This window comes from Ictidomys tridecemlineatus, chromosome X, assembly GCF_052094955.1.
Source record: "Ictidomys tridecemlineatus isolate mIctTri1 chromosome X, mIctTri1.hap1, whole genome shotgun sequence".
Classification (NCBI taxonomy): Eukaryota; Metazoa; Chordata; class Mammalia; order Rodentia; family Sciuridae; genus Ictidomys; species Ictidomys tridecemlineatus.
In genome coordinates, this window is record NC_135493.1 from 81214068 (window position 1) to 81230525 (window position 16458).

Sequence of the window (16458 nt, forward strand, 5' to 3'; positions counted from 1 at the left end):
AATATATGAACATACCCTAGTTTGTTCTGCATTTATTCAGTTCTTTTTCTTAACTGCTGCCATATTGACCTATATTTATTATTATTAAAAGTATCATTGCTGTTGTTATTAACACAAGTTGACTGTGCTCATTAATGGGACTCAGTGATATTTCCATACATGTATGCCTCATTCATTGATCATGTCCACCCACTCTTCTTCTACCCTTGACCCTGCTCCCTCTAGCACACTTTCTAGCTTTAGAGTTTTCTCTTAGTTTCTATCTGTCCCCCTCCCTCCTATCTTTCCTCATTTATAGTAACCATTATTTTATTCCATACTTCTTCAAGGTTGGCTTCTTGGTTTCCATGAATGAGTTATAACCTGTGGTATTTGTCTCTCTATGTCTTGCTTGTTTCATTGAACATAATAATCTCTAGTTCTGCTTATAATGCTAAAAGACAAGATTTCATTTTTTTACAGCTTAGTAGTATTCTATCGTGTAAATAAACCACATTTTCTTTATCCATTCATCTACTGAAGGGCATTTAGGTTGATTCCATATCTTGGTTGTTGTGAATAGTTCTGTAATAAACATAGGAGTTCATGTACCTTTTTGACATAAAGATTTCATCAGTAGAAAAATTTATTCAGTTCTGAGTTATTCTAGCACTTGTGTAAGGAGAGAGAGCACAGGCACATTACATTGAGCTCAGACACCATTTTCCCTCCTGAATCTTTCCACTCTCTCTCTTTCCACTCTTTTCTTGTAGTTGGGCTATGTGTATGTGGAGTACTATGAAAGAAAAGACACTTTCCCATCTTGCTGCAGGGGAAGAGGGAAAGTGCGTCAGTTGGGGTGTGGCTGTTTCTTTTATCAGGACCACTTTTCTCTCAGATAATTATAGGGCTCCCTTCCTTACCTCCTTCTGTTCTTAGGGCAACTAACTGCCTTAGTTTGTCTAGAATTGAAGTGTTTCCCAGGGCATGGGGTTTTCAGTGCTAAACCCAGGACAATTCCAGGAAAAGCAGATGGTTGATCACTCTAGTTGCTCAATTGTCTTCTTCTCAGTAAAGCCTTCACTGACAAACTACCTTGTCCAAGATAATTCATACTCCCTTCCTCAAAGTTTCTGCTTTATTTTTCCGTTTCAAGTATTTGTTTATTTTCAGTTCCCCCCCTCATTGCAAAATAAGCTCCCTGAAGATGGGTTCTTTTTGTCTGTCTTGCCACTGCTGTATACCTAACATAATAACCGATCAACACTGATTGGTGCATCTGGTTCATTTCTAGAAAGCTTGAGATATTTTTGTTTTTTTAAAAAAGGCACTGAACTCCATCAGGCATGGTGGCATACATTTGTCATCCTGGCGGCTTGGGAGGCTGAGGCAGGAGTGTCCAAGTTTACTGTCAGCCTCAGCAACTTGGTGAGGCTCTATGCAACCTAGCAAGACCTTGACACAAAATAAAAAATGAAAAATGTTTGGGGATGTGGCTCAGTGGTAGAGCTCCCCTGGGTTCAATCTGCAGTATATATATTTAAAAAATCACCAAACTCCAAGACCAGGAAGCTTACTACCTGTCACAGCCATTGGGGTCACTCTGCCAGGTATCCTATTAACAAACTTTGACCTGTCATTATTTTATCTGCTTAGGTTCCATTCTGTAATTTTGAGCTGTTTATTCTTAAAAACCTTTTGTATTAATCTCTTCCTTTAAATTCCATTGCCCTTGCCCTAGATCAGGCCTTATCACCTTTAGAGCACTGACTCTTACAACAAATCAAATTTGTCATGCTTCAATTTGTTTCCAGCTTCAGGGTTTTGCTTTAGTTGCTTTCTCTTGCCTGGAACATTATGTCCTGGATCTGCCCATGGCTGGGCCCATTGTTTCATCTGAATCTTAGCTGAAATGTCAGCTCTTTAGGGATGATTTCCCAGATTACCTAACCAAAGAAGCCCTACTACTCACTCTTTCTTTTCCCTATTTTAACATCTATTATTTTCTGAAATTAATTCTTTTTGCTTATTTGGATATTGTCTATTCTCTCTCCTACTAGCTGCATAAGAAAAAGATTTTTTTCCCTGTCTAGTTCACTGTCCTATTTCTAGGGGCTAGCACAGTGCCCAGAGTATAATAGGAGGTTCTAGGCTAGTCCCCTCCAACCCATCTTCTACCATCATCTCTAGAGATCTCTCCCTAATGTGCCAATCTGAGCATGTCAATCTTCTGCCTAAAATCTTCACAAGCTCCCTCTTGTCCCTGGGATAAAGTCACAGCTCCTCAGTGCAATGTTCAGTACTGTTTAGGAACCATGGGTACAGATGGTCCACAGTTTATTTCTGGTTCCTTCCCCATCTCCCCAGCTTAAATCCTCTAATTCAGACATATTGAACTAAGTACAGTTCCCATGGTCCAGGCTTTTTAATGTTCACATGCCTTTATTCATGTTGTTTCCTTTGCCTGGATGCCTGTCCTTTGTTTGGCCATTATGGAAACTCCCACTTCTTTAAGACTAAAGATAACAATGTATTTTATGAGCATCCTAGTTGGAAGGGGTTGGGGGTGGGCTGCTAAAACTTTCTTGCATCTGTACATGTATAGCAAACTCACTAGATTTACTTATCTGGGGTGTTGTTGATTTTAAAATGCTGCCAAATATTCACAGAATAGATTTTCCCCTTTAAAAATTATAAATATTACCTGTATTAATTGTACAAATTAATGGGTTTCACTGTTATAAGTCTCTACATGCATAATATAATCCTTTAATCATTCCTGCATAACTTTTTTGGATTATTTTTAAATTTGTTCTAATTAGTTATACATGTCTGTAGAATACCTTTTGATACATCATACATAAATGGAGTATAACTTCTCATTCTTCTAGTTATACATGATGTAGAGTTACATAGGTCGTGTAATCAGGAAACACTGATTTAACAGACCTGTGGAGGTCAGAGGTAGGGAGTGAGCATGGGTAAGCACCTTCCAAATTCTATGTTCTATGTAATTGGCATGCTTTAAACTCAATACAATAACCAGACCTTATGGAGCTACCTTGACCCCTATGAGGTTGATATGCTAAATAATATGCAGGTTTTGTTTTGTTTTTTGCAATACTGGGTATGAAATCCAGAGCTCCATGCATGCTAGGCAAGCACTCTACCACTGATCTGTACCCCTGTCATTCCAGGATAACTTTTAAAAAACAGCTATATGGAAGTCTAACTCATATGCCATAAAGTTCACCTTACCAGTGTACAACAAAAAAAATTTAACAAGTTTATAAGATTGCGTGATCATTACTGCATTTCATTTTAGAACATTTCTATCACCTTAAAAAATTCCTTCTTACTTGTTTACATTTAATCTGAACTCCCACCTCTAGTCCTAAGCAATAATAGATCTTTTTTTAAAATAGAATAAGGTCTTTATTCTTTTTTAATATTTATTTTTTAGTTATAGGTGGACACAACATCTTTATTTTACATTGATGTGGTGCTGAGGATCGAACCCAATGCCCCATGCATGGTAGGTGAGCACTCTACCTCTGAGCCACAACCCCAGCCCCATAGATCTGTTTTTCATGTCTATAAATTTGCTCTTTCTTCATATATCATATTTCTTTTTATAAAAGCACCATATAAAATGTAATCTTTTTTATATAACTTCTTTTGCTTATATGTTTTTTGAGGTTCTTCCAGATTGTATCAATACTTTATTTCTTTTTTTGCTGAATAGTAATTCATTGTGTGCATATACTACATTTTATTAATCCATTTATCCATCAAAGGACACTTGTGTTGCTTTTATCTCTTGGCTGTTGTAAATAACACTGTTTTGAACATGTGCATATGAGTATCTCTCTGAGATCCTGCTTTTGTTTCTGTTGGTTATGCTTAGCTATGGAATTACTGGATCACATTGTACTTCATTTTCTCTCTCTCTCTCTCTCTCTCTCTCTCTCTTTCTCTCTCTCTCTTTCTCTCTCTCTCTCTCAGAAACCACCATACTGTTTTGTGTTGTAGCTTTACCATTTCACTTTCCTACCAATAATGCACTAATTGTTCTGATTTCTCCACATCCTCACCAACACTTGTTTTTTTTTTTTTTTTCTGCTTGGGGTAATAGTCCTCCCACCCCTTTTTTTTGGCACAGGGTATTGAACCCAGTGACACTTTACCACTGAGCTATATTTCCAGCCCATTTTACTTTTGAGACAGGGTTTTGTTAAGTTGCTTAGGGCCTCATTAAATTGCTGGGGCTGCCCTGGAACTTGCCTCAGCCTCTCAAGTTGCTGGGATTATGTGCATGAGGATTTCCCTAATGATTAGTAGTGTTGAACACCTTTTCATGTACGTATTGGCCATTTGTATTCTTCTTTGGAGAAATGTCTATTCAAGAATTTTGTTCATTTTTAAATTGGATTGTTGCCTTTAAATGTTTTAGTTTTTATTCTTAGAAATTTGGGGATTTTTCAAGACTTATTTCCATTGTTGATTTCTAAGCTAATTTCATTGTGGTCACACAGAACACATATTCTTCAAGTTTTATTGAGACTTGCTTTATGCACTAGAATATGGTTTATCTTGAAGAGTGTTCTATAGAAGCTTGAAAAGAATGTCTATTCTGAAATTGTTTGATCTATATACCTACCCTATATAAAGATGTATGACACATACCACATGTGTATTTTTTTCTCCCTTTTGATATTATTTCAATATCTGTTACATTTACACATTATAAACTCAACAATATAGTATCATAGTTATTATTCAGTCAATCTTAACATTTTAAATAAATTAATAGAATAAATTAAAATCCCAGTTTTATATAGTCTTATGTGAGTGTCTACATATTTATCATTTCATTGTTTGTATTTGAGTATATTATCTGGTGTCATTCCTTTCAGCTAAAGCACTTCCTTTAATAATTCTGGCAAGGGAGGTTAGTTAGTCATAAATTCTCTCAATCTTGATTTATCTGGGAGTATTTATTTCACTATTTTTGATAATTTTATTTTTTATTTCAGCACTTTGAACATGTCATTCTACTTACTGTCTCTGGCCTCCTCCATTGTTCCTCATGAGAAGTCAACAGTTAATATTGTTTCTTTCTTGTACATATTTCATTTTTTCTTGCTGCTTTTCATAGTTTTATCTTTGTCTTTGGCCTTCAAATGTTTGAGTATAATTTATTTGATTACAATCAAAGCTTCCTACAAATCTACCCTCCTTATGACTCTCCCATGTCCTCCCCACTCCCTTTGTCCACTTTCCTGTCAATGGATAAATGGATAAAGAAAATGTGGTGTATATATACACACACTGAGTTTTTATTCAGCCATGAAGAAGAACAAAATCATGTCATTTGCAGGAAAATGTATGGAACTGGAGGTCATCATGTTAGGTGATATAAGCCCCACATAGAAAGACAAGTATCACATGTTTTCTCTAATTTGTGGAAGCAAATGGACAAAAACAACAAAAGACTTGAAAGTAGAAGAGGAACTATTAGGGAAGGGGAACAGAGTTTTCTTTCTAAAATATTTCATTGTTTAGTAAAAACTGGCTTTCTAGCAGTTGCTCTTATTACTGCATAGCTTATTGGTGAGCCAATGACTGGACACAAGTTGTGCTCAATCAACTTGAACCCAGTAAAGCTTCCTTCCTCTACCACTGGATGTATGTATGAGTAGGGAAGGGAATTCAAAGTTCAGACTGTTTCAAAGCCTGCTCCAGGTTTTATTTTCTCTTTTGAGGTAGCCTAGGTGCATGTGGACTTTCAGGCTCCATCCAGGAATATGTTTGCTTCAACCAGGACTATAACTTCAGGGTAGTAGCATCTAAGCTATTAGTTTCTCACCCACTTGCCCATTGTTAAGCAGTCACTCCCATTTATGGTGCTGTTGGTCCTGGGTATTAACTACTACTCAAATTGAGTGATCTCTCTTTGACAGTGGCAGAGAAACTTCTGGTGTTCATGGTCTGTACCACTCTGGCAGAACTTCTTTACTGGTCTGATTGAGGGATGACGATGGGGAAACCTAAGGCCAGAATGCCATAGATTACCCATTCTTATTCCAAGTTCAGAACTTTTTAAAGTAAACACTTATTAAATTGTTATATAACTTTAGGCTCTTAAAATTTGTTTATTTATCAATTTTGCCAAGATTTTTAGTAACTTTTTGGTGGGAAGGTTTGCTGATCTCTCCATTCAACCAGTGCTAGAAATCTCTCTGGAAAAGACAGAAGAATGAATTGGATAATTTTCCTATATTCATACATGGATATACTACCAGTGAAACTCCATATCATGTACAACCACAGGAATGGAAACCTAATTAGGATAAGTTACTCCATGTATGTATAATATGTCAAAATACACTACTGTCAGGCATATCTAAAAAGAACAAATAAAAATATCTCCAGATTATTTTAGTCACACTTTACATAAGCTCAAGAAACTGTAATTATCCATATCCAAGAGTATCATTGTCATTCAATTTATATGAAATGGATGTGGAGGGGTTGATGGACTTTATACACGGGAAGGCTAGTATCTCCCAAAGCCAACTACTACCCCTCTAACTACCTGGTATACTTATAAATCTTTGTTTTTGGTTGTGTTCCATCTCTTGGGTCACGGAATATTTTAGGGCTAGGGATCAGATCTAAGTGCTCTCTGGTCCCCAAACTTGTCCAGCAATAGTTTAGAACATAGAGGTTTTCTGTAAATGTTAGATGAATAAATCTACCAGCTGCAGACAAAAAGGTCAATCAATACCCAATAGAGAGAGAGGTGACCCAATGACTTTATCCCTGTAATGTTTTCTTTCATTTGTGGAAACAAAAAAAGTGGCTCTAAAGTAGAAGAGACACTGTTAAGGAAAGGGAAAGGAGTTTTCTTTTTTAAATATTTCTTTGGGTTGATTGTTCCCAATGTGACTCAGCTAGACAGAGTAAAAAATAGCTTTGGAGAAGTGCTTAGCAAGAAAGGGTTCTTTCTCTGCTGCTTACTTGTGTGAGCCCTCAGTCAAAATATTTTCCCTCAAAAGCACACTCATACATTGCTGGTGGGACTGCAAATTGATGCAACCAATCTGGAAAGCAGTATGGAGATTCCTTGGAAAACTTGCAATGGAACCACCATCTGACCCAGCTGTCCCTCTCCCAAAGGACTTAAAGGCAGCATACTATAGTAATGCAGTCACATCAATGTTCATAGCAGTTCAATTCACAATAGCTAAACTGTGGAAGCAACCTAGATGTTCTTTAATAAATGAATGGACAAAGAAACTGTGGTATATATACACAATGGAATATTACTCAGCATTAAAAGAGAATAAAATTATGGCATTTGCATGTAAATGGATAGAATTGGAGAATATCATGCTAAGCAAAGTAAGCCAATCCCCAAAAGACAAAGGCTGAATGTTCTCTCTAATAAGTGGATGTTGATCCATAATGGGGAGGGGAAAGGCATGGGAAAAATGAAGAAAATATGATTGAGCAAAGGGGAGGTAGAGGGTGCATGGGGCAGGAAAAATAGTAGAATGAGATGGACATCATTACCCTAGGTACATGTATAACTGCACATATGGTGTGACTCTACATCATGTACAACCATTGAAATGAAAAGTTGTGCTGCAATTGTGTACAATGAATCAAAATGCATTCTGCTGGCATATATACCTAATTAAAATAAATTAATTAATTTAAAAATCCATAAAAATATTTTCCCTCAACTACTTAGTTTGAAAAAGGAGAGTATTGGTGTGGATAGTCTTTAAGGTTCCTCCAAGCTCTGAATTTTCACAGGAATAATACCAAATACTGTTGTGTGCCAGACCTTGAAATGAGCACTATAAATATGTATATGTGCATGTAAATATATATTCATTCTTATAACCTCACAAAATAGGATTGATTATATTTTACAAAGAGACTGAGAATTAGAGTAATTGACCTGAGGTGACATAGCAGAGGAGAAGGAAATAGTGTGTGTGTGTGCTGTGTTCTATCCCAGCTTTCACAAGTCTCTTGGCTATTGGCCCCAGAGTGGTTTTGAGATCAAGTCCTGAACCCCTAGACGTGCTAGTTCAACCATCATTGACATAATCTAAGAGTTTTATGGCTCTGATAGAAACAGGTCCTCAGATAGCCAGTGACTAGGTAGAGTCAAGATTGGAAAGAAGAGTTAAAGGGTAGGGACCACAATGCCATTCTCTCCTCCTCTTCTTTTGCCTTCTGAAATCTTTCTTTCAAGGTCCAAATCAAGGCTTGCTTCCTCTGGAAACCCTCCCAGTCTTAAGACTCATTCCAGAGTATTTGGTGCTATTTTCCAAAGAGCTTATATATGGATAAAGCACTCCTAATCACCCTGAGAGGAGGTAAGGGAGGATATCATTTTTCTACCACCCCTACATTTCCACACTAGCCTTTTGACTTACTATCCTTGGAGAATGTTTATAGAGCATCTAGTTTAAGAGTAGGTGGCCCCATTGTAGAAGTCCTAGATAAAATCTTAGTAAGCCAGATATAGTGGGTATTCACTAATGGTCTTGGTTACCAATTTGTTTTCTGTACCTCATCATGCACTATCTTATGAGGCAGAGTCTACCTGCTACCAGAGAAGTTGAGAAGATCAGAAAAGCTACATATTTGCCTTGTATTCTTTGAAACTAGGGCTTGGGCACATGAGTAGTTTCCATTAATTAAATTAATTTATCGCTTGGAATCAGGTTTCAAATCTTAAGGAAAAAACCATATGGAATCTTTTCTGGTGCTGGGTATATGCAGCTGCAGCAGCTCTATCTGGTTTCTACAGGCAGAAGAGTCCAGTATCAGTGATATGGTCACTGAAAATGGTGCCATCCAGTTTATAGTGGCATCGTGAGCAGTGTTTCCTCTTGGAAATTTCTTAGATGGGATTTGGGGCATCATTTTTGATTACACAGCCTCTGTATCTGATTTTCTGGCCCATCCAGACTCTTTGGGCTACTCAATACTTGTTTACCCAATTCCTTCTGCTTAATCCAGTCAAAGTTTATTTGTATTGCTATTAGCTAAGAAATGACACATTGGGGATTCTAGTACTATCTCTGTCATTGCCTTGTTTTGTCCTCCAAAGTAAATCACTCACCTCTCTTGGTATCACTTTATCTTCTGTTAAGAGTGGCATTGTCAAATTGCAGATTCTACCTGACTTACATAAAGGAGGAAGGGGCTGTGACAGTCATTGGTTACTATGAAGAAATAGCTACATGAAGATCACCCTCAAAGTCATCACTATTTTGTCACTTTATGCCCTAGTTCTTAAGAAGCTCAAGTTTTTGGGCTGCATAGTTATAGCTTTAACTTCCTTGAATCTTTTGGTATAATTGCTACTCCATCATTACTGTGTACTTATTCCTTTAATTTGGTTATAGTGTTTATTAGTGTTTTATTTAGTGTTTATTATATTACTTCTAATATAATGACTTCCTTGATATTCTATTCAGCATCTATTTCCTCCCTTATCCAATATGTAGAAGCCATATAGTTGGATGGGGTTGACACAATCCTTTGATCCATTAATGAGCCCAAATTTCCAGTAGGCTAGTTACCACAAACACATATTCCAGGACCCAATTATTGATTCTGAGATGGGCATGTACCCAAGGTAAAGTGAAGCTCAGTACTTTTGTTCAGTGGTTGTTGCCAATGTCAGTCACCCTGTTATCAGGAGAGCCAACTTTAGGATACAGTGGCTTTGTGGAAAAAGAGAAAAAAGCTGGATTCTTATTTAGTGACATCATTAAGCAATTGGACTAGTTCAATATTCTTCTGAAGTCCATCTTACTTCTGGATTCTTTTTTAATTATATGAGCCAATAAATTCCTCCTTATTAAATCAGTTTGAGCTGGATTTTCCATTACTTGCAACCAAAAGCATCTTAACAAAGAAATCTATGCAATTTCAAAAGATTTGGAGAAAGAGGTAAGAATAAATAATGAACAAATACTTGGGAGACCTCAGATACCTTAAACGAATGTATTCTCACCAAAGTCCGCTTCTTCTCCTGTGTTCCTCTATCTTAGAAAATGGCTTCAACATTCACCCTATTGTTCAAGCTAGAAATAAACATGGAAGTTATACTATACTTCTTTCTCTCCCTCACCTCCAATCAAGTAATCCATCATGACACCTTCTACTTTATCATTTCTGCAAGGTTCCTTTATTTCTCTAATCCATTGCTTCTGGCTTAGTTCAAATACTATGGTCCATAATAATCTCTGTGACCTGGCTCCTGTTTCTTTTCACATATCTTTTCATGCTTCCCCTTCCCTTGATTTCTCTATTCCTTCTATGCTGAACTATTTCCTGCACAAAATTTGGCTGTTTCATCTATTCCTTTGTAGAAGGTAAACTCTATGGAGTCCATGGACTGTATTCATTTGTTCACTTCTGAATTCTCAGTATCTAGCACATTGCTTGGTACAAACTATGTGCTCACTAATATTAGTAGAATTAATGAATGAAAGAATGAATCTTTCAGACTTTCCTCAAGATAACCTCTATATATGAAATATTATTTCCTTCCACTGTCTCTTCTTTGACTAATTCTTTGTCCTTCTCCACTAGACCTGGATCTTGCCTCCTCTGGTAATCCTGCTCTGACTTTTGGGCTGGATTCTTTGATCATTAAGTATTCCCACAGACTCTTGTGTTCACCTGTGTCCTAGCATTGGTCATATTATATCATCATTGTCTGTTTCAAAGTCTATATCTCCAAGTGGGCTTATTGTACTAGAAGACAGGGCACATAACTTGTTTTACTCTGGAAGCCCACAATGAAAGTTTGTTGAATGAAGACTGTGCATGTGAGTAGAAGATGGAACATTTGTGTGTATTTGTTCCCACTTCCTAACACCTCAATTTGCTCTTCTCTCCCCTCTCTTCTCCCTCATTTGGTTCCAAACACCTCCATTCTTTTCCACAGACTACATTTTGTTCTCCTGATGGCAGGAGAAAGCTTACATTTATTATTCACATTCCCTCTTTCCAATTTACTTGTTTTCTCCTGCCATCCACCTTCCACTCTAGTCACCACTCCCTCACACAGAGCACTTTCATGCCCTGTCCTCTCTCAAGACTCAGAATTAGGTCCTTCTTCTGCTATATTTTCTTTTTCTCCTCTTTGCCAGAAGAACACTGATTTTGCAAGGCTTAGAATTGAGAGCAGCTCAGATTCTTTGTATTCTGTTGTCTGCATATCTTACTGCCTGTGTGTTCCATTTGTGAATCTCAGTGCCTTTGTGCTCCAATGTCTGAGTGATGTAGTATTTGAGTAGATCTCAGTGACTGTATGTCCAAGTGTCAGTATGTTTCAGCTTCTGTGCATTCTGGTTTCTTTATGTCCTAGTGTCTGGGTTCCAGTGTCTCAGTATTCCAGTGACTGTGTGCCCAAGTTTTTTCTCTATCTGCATCTGAGTGTCTATTAGAATCAGTGTTTATGTATTCTAGCATCTATATTTCCTGGCATTGGTATTTGCCTCTTTGTATAGACGTCAGTATCCCTGCACCCCAGTGTTTGTGCACGTCCGAGTGATTGTATTGGGCAGTGTTTGTGTGTCTCAAAGTCTGTATATATCTCAGTGCCTTTGTTTTTCCTGTTTTCAATAAGTTCCAGTGGCTGTGCCTCTCATTGTCTGTGTTTCCTAGTGACTGTCACAGGCTCTGGGTATGTTCCAATAATTATGTCTCAGTTTTTGTGTTCCAGTGTCTCTTTGACCCTGTGTTTGTGTGTTCTAGGGTCTTAGTGTCTGTCTTTTGACCACATATGCTTGGGTTTGTGTGTCCCAGTCAATGTGTTCCATATCCCGATGCTTGTTTCTCTTTCATTTTTGGGGGAGAGGGGGGATACCAGGGATCGAACCCAGGGGCACTCGACCACTGAGTCACATCCCCAGCCCTATTTTGTATTTTATTTAGAGACAGGGTCTCACTGAGTTGCTTAACACTTTGCAGTTGCTGAGGCTGGCTTTGAACTCTCAATCCTCCTGCCTCATCTTCCCGAGCTGCTGGGATTATAGGCATATACCACCGTGCCTGGCTCCAATGTTTGTTTCCCAGTGCCTGTGTATCTCATTGTATATGTGTCTGAGGGTTGTGTATTTCTCAATGACTATATATCTCAATGTGTGTCTTGGTGTCTTTTGTGAGTTCAAGTGTGTGTGCATGTATGTATGTGTTTATGAATCTCAGTTTCTGTGTCACGGTGTCTATGTACCCTGGTGTCTGTATACCCCAGTGTTTCTGTGCTCCAATGCCTTTTTCCTGGTGCCTCTGTGTCCTAGCATATTTATGCTCAAGAATCTGTGTATCTTGATATGTGCATATTACCATGTCATTATGTCCCAGATTATATGTGTGTGTCAATGCATTTGTATTTCTGTGCCTGTTTTTCTTTGTATATTTATGTCAAAATGTCTGACTTTCTCAGATTCAGTGTCCCAGTGCCTGTGTATGTACCTCCGTGTATATGTATGTTTCAATGTTTGCATATCTCAATGTCTGGGTGTCTGATGGGCTATAAGTCACAATGTGTATTTATCAGGTCTGAGTGTGTCCCAGTGCCTGTGTGTATCTGGGTATCTGTATCTGAATCGTGATATCTGTTTTTCATTATCATTGTGCCCTAGCATCAGCATGTCACATTTTGTCTTTCAGTTCCTCTGTGCCTCTATGTATCCCAGTGTCTGTGTGTCTCTGCATCTGTGTATCCTAGTATCTGTGTGCCCCAGTATCTATGTGTCTCAGGTGTATATCCCCCAATATTTATTTTATTCCATATCTTTAAGTAGCAGTGTTTTTGTGTCCCAGTGTCTATGTCTTAATGACTATATGCCTCAGTGCCTCTGTGTTACAGTATCTTTGTAGTCTTAGTGTTAATATTGTTAAGCATGTGTGTGACCAAGAATTTTTGTGTTTCTACAAGTCAGTTTCAGTGTATCCCAGAGCCTGTGTTTCAGGCTGTCTTTCTTATATATCAATGTCTGTATGTTTCTGGGCCTGTGTATGTTTCATTGTCTATGTTTCTCAACGTCAGTGTGTCCCATGGTCAAAATTCTAGTAGCAGCATGTTTCATTGAGTCTCCAGTTTCAGTAGTTCTGTGCTAAGTGTCTTTGCATCTCTGTGTCCCTATGTCCCTATGTATCAGTGCTCTACGTATATGTTTATATATGTTCAACTGTCTCTATGACCCAGTGTCTGTATATTCAATAATTTTTGTCTTCATGTCTGTTTATCCATTTTTTTTTTTACCCAGCATCTGGCATGTCTCAGTGTCTGGAATGCTAATAATCTGTATATCTCAGTGTCTGTGTATGTCCTGGAGTCTGTGCTATTTAGATTCTGTATATCCCTTTTCCTGTTTATTAGTTACTATACATCCAGTGTTTGTGTGCTCCAGTGGCTGTGTATTCCAGAGTAAACATGTTGTGGTGTATCTATGACTGTTTTTGTGTGTGATGGTTTCTGTACCTCAGTTTCTACATGTTTTTGTCTACATATCCCTGTGTCTACGTGTCCCAGTGTTTGTGTGTCCCAATGACTGTGTATCCTAGTGTGTGAATATTTTCCAGTGCCTGCATGTCCCAATTTCTGAGTACTCCAGAGTTTGTGTTTTTCAGTATCTGTGTATTAATGCATGTGTTTCTGTGTCTGTGTGCCCCAGTGTTTGTTTGCCCCATATCTGTGCACTGCTACTTTTTTGTTCCCAGTATCTGAGTGTCCCAATGACTGTATCCTCCAGTATCTTTACATCCAATTGTCTTTGCATGTCATGACTGTGTCCCAGTGTCTGTGTATCTAAAATTTTCTGTATCCCAGTGCCCGCCTACTCCAATAGCCATAAGTTCTAATATTTGTGTTTACCCCTATGTACCAATGTTTATGAATCCCAGTGTTTTTGGATCTATGTGTCTGCTCTCAAAGTCTATAGGCACCAAATGACTGTGTGTCAACACTGTCTACATATTCTTCAGTGTCTGAACAACACAACCTGTTTATCTCCTGAATAACCCAGTGTCTGTTTGTTCTAATGATTGTGTGTTCCAGTATCCATCTCAGTGCCTGTGTATGTCCTAGTATCTGTGCTCCTCAGGTTCTGTATGCCAGTGTTTGCATATCCAGATGAGCTGCATGTCACTTTGTGTCTCTTAATTTCAATCTGTCTGTGAATTTCCATATCTGTGTCCTAGTGTCTGTGTCACAATGTGTAGAAACCCAGTTCTATGTAATTCCATGCCTGTATGTATATGCCTCAATGACTATACGTTCCAGTGTTTATGTGTCCCAGTGCCTGTGTACTTCAGTGTATATATATATCTCAGTGTTTGCTTGTTCCATTGTTTGTGAATCTCAGTGCCTGTATGTCTCATTATATATATATATATCCTTGTATCTGTGTGCCTCAGTATCTGTATGTCCCAGGTCAGCACGTTTCTGTGTCTTTGAGCTTCATTTTCTATGCCCCAGTTTCTTTGTGCTCTAGTGGTGTGTGTGTCCCTCTGTCTGTATATGCCAGTGAATGTGTGTACCTGTACCTGTGTACCAAGTCTCATCCCATTGTTTTTGTATGTCTTGCATCTGTTCTACTGTTTGTGTGTGTTGAGTATTTGTTCATGCCAGTATCTCTGTGTGTTTTAGTGGTTGGCTTTATTTCCTGTTAGCTATAGGGATCTTATTATCTGTATGACAAGTGTCTTGCTGGGATCCAGTGTCTACATATTTCATATTTCAGTTTCTGAAGGTTTTTTATGTCTCTATGTCTCTGGAGCTTTCATTGTATACTGTGGTCCAGTATGTATGTCCTTGGTTCTCTAAGCCTGTAAATTTCTGTGTCACATCCTTTATGCATCTCTGTGTCATCATACAGCTTACAAGTCTCTGTTTCAGTATCTGTATATTCTCATCTCTGGGTGACTCTAAGATTCTTATATTCTTTATGTCTGTTCTTTGTCTCTGTGTCCCAGGTCTCTGTGTTTTAGTGTCTCTTATCCTTGAGTTTTGCATATCTTGAGCCTCTTTTCTAGTGTCTGTGTCTCAGAGTCTGGTCATTCAGTGAGCTTATGTGTTTGAGAATGTGTGTGTTCCTTTTGCTGGAGATCACTGAGTTTGTGTGTTCATGATACTTTACATGTCCCTGAATCTGCATGTTCCTGAATCTTTGTCTATCCTTGAATCTTTGTGCATCCTTGAATCTACATGTCTCTGAATCTTTACATGTCCCCAAGTCTTTGCATATGACCTAGTAGCTATATACCTCTATGGCTGGTTGCTTATGAAATTTTGTGTTCCATTATCCATTTGCCTCCATCTCTGTGTACTCCCAAGTCTTTTGTGCCTCTGAAACACTGTAATCCAGTGTACATGTGTCTCTGAGTCTCTATATTCTTGTACCTGGGTATTGCTGAGTCTTCGTGTTCCAGTGTCTTAATGCTCATGGGTCTGCATATGCCTCATTCCATATACTTGGTGTCTGTATATTTCCAGAACTTTGTTGTCCATGTCCATGCCTCTATTGGTGTTTTGGTAGTTATTCTCTTGTCCATCTATTTCTCCCTTATTTTGTCAGTGTCTCTGTAGTTTTGCTTCATTTTGTTATTGTGGCTGTCTCTTAAGTTGCTCTGTTACTTGATGCCTTTCTTAGTCCCTAGGTCATTTTCTCTGGGTCTCTATGAATATGTTCCAGTTTCTATGGGTTTGTCTACGTGTCTTCCTGTAATCTCTTTCTATCTTACTCTATCGTGATTTTGTTTTGATCTGATTCACCACATCTGTGTTCTCTGCCTCTCTGTATCTAATTCCATGGTTTTTTTTTTTAAATCCTTGAACCACTATCTTTAGGCCCCTGTGTTGAATTCACTGTCCCCATCCCTTCTTTTGTGATATTGGTTGCCTGTTTATGTGTCACTATTCTCAGTGTCCCTTCATTATGTGTGTCTTTGTATTCCTCCTCTCTGGATAGATTTCTTTGTCTCTGTGTTTCTGCCCATTTGCTTATATTCTATGTCTAGGTTTCTTTGTTCCTGTCTCTACCTTTCCAGTTGTGTTCCTGTGTCTAGCCTCTGTCTCATGTGACTGTGTTTGTGGGTTAACATTCCCATGTCTAACTGTTCTGGGTCTCTGTATTTGAATTCCTGTGTTCTTTTTGTCACTGGTCACAATGTACCTGGGTCTGCACCTTGCCTATCCTTCCTTATGTCTCTCTTATATGGCCTAAACCCTATCTCTGCTGTCATCACTGTTCAAGTACCTTAGACTCTTCTCTTTGTCTCTGGATCTCTGAATATATGAATCTGTGTTCCTGTCTGACTCTTTGTGTTCCTTTGCATGTGTCTATGTCTCTGAGTCTTTGTTATCAAATCTAGGACCGTGTAACGTCTCTGTTTTTACATCTTTATATGTCTTTGGCTCTGTGTCTCTAT

The 16458-nt window shown here is 38.2% G+C and overlaps 1 long non-coding RNA gene across 1 annotated transcript in view; it reads left to right on the forward strand.

Annotated features, from left to right (window-relative positions):
- The window catches only part of LOC120890726 (uncharacterized), a 92267-nt gene that overhangs the window by 51873 nt on the left and 23936 nt on the right, over window positions 1-16458 (forward strand). The window lies entirely within an intron of this gene.